This window comes from Suncus etruscus, chromosome 14 (genome assembly GCF_024139225.1).
Source record: "Suncus etruscus isolate mSunEtr1 chromosome 14, mSunEtr1.pri.cur, whole genome shotgun sequence".
Classification (NCBI taxonomy): domain Eukaryota; kingdom Metazoa; phylum Chordata; class Mammalia; order Eulipotyphla; family Soricidae; genus Suncus; species Suncus etruscus.
The window spans coordinates 7,542,607-7,548,294 of record NC_064861.1 but is presented as its reverse complement, the minus strand read 5'-3'; the positions used below and the strand labels follow the sequence as shown (position 1 = coordinate 7,548,294).

The 5,688-nt window shown below is 42.4% G+C and overlaps 1 non-coding gene across 1 annotated transcript; it reads left to right on the top strand.

The window, feature by feature from the left end:
- Positions 1 to 2,120: 2,120 nt before the first annotated feature.
- On the top strand, positions 2,121 to 2,227 carry LOC126029056 (U6 spliceosomal RNA). Its single transcript, XR_007502713.1, has one exon. It is a non-coding gene; the product is annotated as a U6 spliceosomal RNA (small nuclear RNA).
- Positions 2,228 to 5,688: the final 3,461 nt, after the last annotated feature.

Here is a 5,688-nt window from a genome sequence, read left to right as displayed (position 1 = left end):
GACCCAGGTACATGAAGAGGTGACCTGTGTTTATGTCCAAGCTACAGGCTATGACATTAGGCTGCATAAAAATTAAATTGCTTGATGTGTTTGTACTTTGGAACACAGTCATGAAAGTAACCTCAAAAATTACCACGAGAACTATTTAGCCAAAGGTTGATTCCATTTTATCAACGACAACAAAATCCTCTAATACCTCAGTGTTAAGTAATTCCCCAATGTACCTTTTAAAAAAAAATCTTGATCCTTAGAAAATTTTTCAAGAAACTTTATCTCAAGAGGAATTTTATCTTAAGGATGTACTTCCATCTGGTCCATAATCTATTTGTCAATTCACTGTGGTTCTTACTCCAGAGAATTCATATGACTCAGAAACTCATCATTCAGTTTAGGATATTTCTTTGCCATACAGTTGCAGACAATTGTCTACATTCCTGTCCAAATGTAATCCTGAATATCTTTACATTTCTGACAGTAAAAGAAACTTGAGAAATAGAAACAGGGTTGGTTAAGATCTATTGATTTGATTTGCCCAAATAGCAAATTTACCCAAATAAAGATTGTATTCCCTAGTTAAGGATTCCAAGAAGAAAAAGAAAACCCTTTTTGAAGGGGAGGGTGGTCTTGCCTAGTGACTCTCTCTGGCTCTGAGCTCAGAGATCACTCCCAACAAAGTTTAGGGGACCATTAAGTGCCAGAGATCAAAGCCAGGCCTCTAGTGTGCAATGCATTCACTCAGCTCAGGAAGCTACTTCTGCAACCCAAGATTTTCACCTATAAGAAAATCTCAGACTGGGCTAGAAAGATGGTACAGAAGGTAGGGAAGGAAGGAAGGAAGGAGGAAGGAAGGAAGGAAGGAAGGAAGGAAGGAAGGAAGGAAGGAAGGAAGGAAGGAAGGAAGGAAGGAAGGAAGGAAGGAAGGAAGGAAGGAAGGAAGGAAGGAAGGGAGGGAGGGAGGGAGGGAGGGAGGGAGGGAGGGAGGGAGGGAGGGAGGGAGGGAGGGAGGGAGAGGGGAAGGGGAGGGGAGGAGGAAGGGACAGGGAGAGAGATAGGGGAGGGGAGAGGGAAGGAGAGAGGGGAGGGAGGGGAGAAAGAAGTGGGAGGGAAGGGAAGGAGAGAGGGGAGGAAGAGAATGGAGGGAGGGGCCGGGCGGTGGCGCTAAAGGTAAGGTGCCTGCCTTACCTGCGCTAGCCTTGGACGGATGGCGGTTCGATCCCCCGGTGTCCCATATGGTCCCCCAAGCCAGGAGCAACTTCTGAGCACATAGCCAGGAGTAACCCCTGAGCATTACCGGGTGTGGCCCAAAAATCAAAAAAAAAAAAAAAAAGAGAATGGAGGGAGGGGAGGGAGGGGAGGAAGGGAAAGGAGGGAGGGAGAGAGGGAAGGAAGGAGGGAGGGAAAAGAGGGAGGAGAGGAGGGAGGGGAGGGATAACTTCCTAAAATTAAGACAAGATATCCTCTCAACACTTCCCTGAAATGTCTATAACAGTAAGACAAGCGATACACCATTATGAGTGCCCCTAATGAGTTCTGAGACACCTCTTTATTCTTGACTGCATGTTCAAAAGCACTCAGATTCCCTATCCACTTGAAAATGAAGTTTGAACACAACTAAACTCCAAAAGAACTTGATGCTGCTGATCTTCTCAGTAGGTTGATCCAGGCTGACAACTCTAGGGCCTTCTCAGAATTAGGGTAGGCAGATTCCCCTTTCTGCTTGAAACCATAGCAACCCTCAGCTTCAACTGATAACCCTCTCACATAGAAATGGCACAGTTCCACAACTGAACCTCATCAAACTGCCAAGCAACCAATCATCTAAGCTTCACAGCTCCTAACATCTCCAAATTTCATTGTACTCTCAATCCAGTAGGGTCACAGCAAATCTGATGAAAATGTTTCACTGAAGACCACCAATCTCAATGAGGCTAAATAATGGGAAAGGCTCAGCAAGCACAACCAATGAGTTAGTGACACCGTTGTGAGATATAACAATGACAACAAATTGACCTTTTTTTCCTTTTTTAAGGTTCTTTTGTTTGTTTGTTTGTTTTTGGTTTTGTTTTTTTGGGTCACACCTGGAGACACTCGGGGGCTCTGTGCTCAGAAATCGCTCTTGGGTGCTTGCTTTGGCAGCATATATACTAAAATTGGAACAATACAGAGAAGATTAGCATGGCCCCTGCACAAAGATGACACGCAAATTCATGAAGTGTTCCATATTTAAAAAAAAGTAAACTGCTCCTGGCAGGCAAGTGGGACCATATGAATGCTGGGAATAGATTGGTCCTGGGTTGGCCACATGCAAGGCAAACGCCCTACCGCTGTGCTTTCTCTTAGGCCCCTAATTGACTTTTCTTGATCTAAGATCTGATCATTCTATTTTCCTTTGTGTTGTAACAAACAATATGAAGTACATTTGTTTGTGGCTGCAAGGGATCAGGCTGAGGTGTTGGGTGGGAACTGAGGTCACTGGTGGAAGGAAGTTCACACTGGCGTAAGTTTTTTAATGCAGTTCATTAAAATCATGCACTTTGCAACAACACAGATGAACTAGACGATATCAACCAAGTCAATCAAAAGGAAAAGGAGGAATAGAGAATGATCTTTTCATGTGTGGAACTTAAAGATACACAAAGGGCCCTTGGAAACATAATGGAAGATGACCCACAAAATTGAGTTGAGGAGAGAGAGAGAGAGAGAGAGAGAGAGAGAGAGAGAGAGAGAGAGAGAGAGAGAGAGAGAGAGAGAGAGAAGAGAGAGGAATGAGAAGGAATGCTGGAGAGGTCCTTGAGGGAGAGAGATGGGTACGCTGGTGATAAATGGTGGTGTTAGAATTATGTCCATAAGAAACTTTTATTAAAAGAGTTATAAACCAAAAATTTAATAAATGTTAAATAAATAAAAATGCAGTTTTTTTGTGCTGGTCAATAAAATGTGAAGAGATTGATGTGCTGATTCCAGACAGAAATGAGTAAGAGAGGAGTAGAGTTTTCCCAGAGTTTTCTTCTGCTGAAAGCATTTGAAATGGGGGTATCACCGAAAACTACAAAGTTGAGCCTGGAACACAGAGACACCCAATTTGGAATGTATTGTTGTTCCATTATCATAGCATTTCATGCCTTCATCTGATTAATGCATCTATGAATACATATACCCAACATAAAAGAGTAATCTTTTGTTTTGTTTTTGTTTTTGTTTTTGTTTTTGGGTCACACCCGGCGGTGCTCAGGGGTTACTTCTGGCTGTCTGCTCAGAAATAGCTCCTGGCAGGCACGGGGGACCATGTGGGACACCGGGATTCGAACCAATCACCTTTGGTCCTGGATCGGTTGCTTGCAAGGCAAATGCCACTGTGCTATCCCTCCGGGCCCTAACAGAGTAGTCTTAATTACTCTGACCACTTATGGATTCATAGAAAATGGTAAATGTCTAAAGACAGGAGGGTACAAACTTCTTAGAAGTTGGCACAAATGAGGACTGGATCAGGAAGCAGGAAGTCAGAGTGTGAGTGAGGGAAGTTAAATGAAAGGATTCAGAAAAAAAAATCAAGGTGAAAAAATAAGAGCATGTGGTAGGGCTGGTGGACAGGAAGTAGGCCTGGAGACTGGGCATGGAAATGGCACTGGAAATTATGACTGCACTTGGCTATATAAAAGTAAGCCCTGAAACCTGGGTTAGATTCTGCATGTAACAGAGAGGGTGTCTACAAGCTCTTCCATCAGGAAATTCCCTTGTCAGTGCTGAACTCCAGACAGGTTGGTCTCAGGGGGTAGCACTGAAGCCAAGGACAACCCTGCGAGGGTTGGCAATTCCTGGTAGAGAATAAAGTTGAATCAAAGTTAGAACATTGTTCGATATGGTGAAGCTAAACTGATGCATGTGAGAAATATTTCTATTGCACAAATATCAGCCCTGATAATTGATCTGATGTGGGTTTGGAAACGAGATGAGTAACTGACTCCCAACCAATCACAGAACATCTCAGAAGGCTCTAACAAAATGTATCAACTGTATCCCAACCATGGACACATGTGCTATCTGTAAGCTCCTACTCTTGTGTCTCCCCACAACTTACATGATTTTTTCCTATTGTTCCCATTGGGATATCCCAGATGCCCACAGAGGGACCCTGTAGCCCCAGCTCAGAAACCGGAGGAAAAGCTCCAGAATTTTTATAATGTCAGGTTTGCTATTGAACTTCAAATTCAATACTCAAGTCTAACATTGGGGTGAATGATGTCCAGATTACTAATTCTGAGATCAGAGGACAACATTTTTTGATCATAGTACAAACTATACTAAGCGCCAATGTGATACAACAAACTAATATTTTATTTTAAAAAATTCAAAGAATCTGGGGGCAGAGCAGTGGTGCAAGCGGTAGGGCCTTTGCCTAGCATGTGCTAACCTAGGAAGGACTACGGTTTGATCCCCCAACATCCCATATGGTCCCCCAAGCCAGGAGCAATTTCTGAGTGCATAGCCAGGAGTAACCCCTGAGCATCACCAAGAGTGGCCCAAAAACCAAAAAAAAAAAAAAAAAAATCAAAGAATCTTTCTTTTGGGAATGCAAACATAGGGTTGCTCAGAACTTATTCCTGGCTCTGTGTTCATGGATCATTCCTGCTCAGGAAACCATGAGTGCATTGCCAGGGATTAAAATGAGGACAGACCCGCATAACACAAGGCCTTAACCTCTGTACTATCATTTCTGTCTAAAAATAAAATCATCTGTATCAAATAACATTTAATTTCGAACGATTATGTTTTCATGAAAATGAACAAATAAGTTTTGTTTTTTTATGAAAATTCCAGATGATCCAAATTCACTGACTTCAATGTACAATGCACAGAATTGTTCAGTGTACATCCAATATACTAATGCATAGTCCAGAATTATTTAGGTACCTGTTTAAAATACTAACTATTCACAGTGAGCATACACCGTTTGGGAGAATAAATGTGGTCAGTTAGCTATAAAGTTTCCCAAACTCTAATGTCAAGTTCCTTTAGGATAGAGTTTTTGTCCTTTCCAAAGAGAGTATTGTATACAGTGTTGGAATCTATACCTATAATTCTAAAGCAAGCAAAAGATTTAGAAAATGCAACAGCAAAAGTAGATGTCCTAAAAATATATATAGCAATGCTAATGACTGAAACAGGCTTTTTATTTCTATACTATCCATGAGGCAATCCTAATGGACCAAGAAAAGCAGATCAATGAAGGCAAGTAGCCTCCTCATGTCTCTCCTTCCCTGGCCTGGGGTCCCTGGGAAACCCTTCCCACCTTCACCCCTCCTTAAACCATGCTGTCAGCAAAATGGCATTTCCTCTTATCCTACGACCCGCCTCCAAGTGACTAAGTCCAAAGCAGTTTCTACAGAGTCTTCCTTTTTATTTGAAGTCAAATCCCCTCTTAAGTATTAACAGCTCAAGTCTTGGTATTCAGGGGCCCAGAGATATTTGCTTTTGAATGAGGCCTTCAAAGTTCAAAAGATAACTGCTGAGACCAGGAGCTGCACATACCAGACCATGACAGCCACGGTTTTTGTTTTTGTGTTTTTTTTCTGTTGGGAAGTTAACGTTTCATTTTCAACCCTGATCGTGGGGCTAAGCACGCAGCAGCTGCTCAATAAAAAATGAAGGAACAGGCAAGTCACTTTATTTTCAGGGTCACCTTTTGAA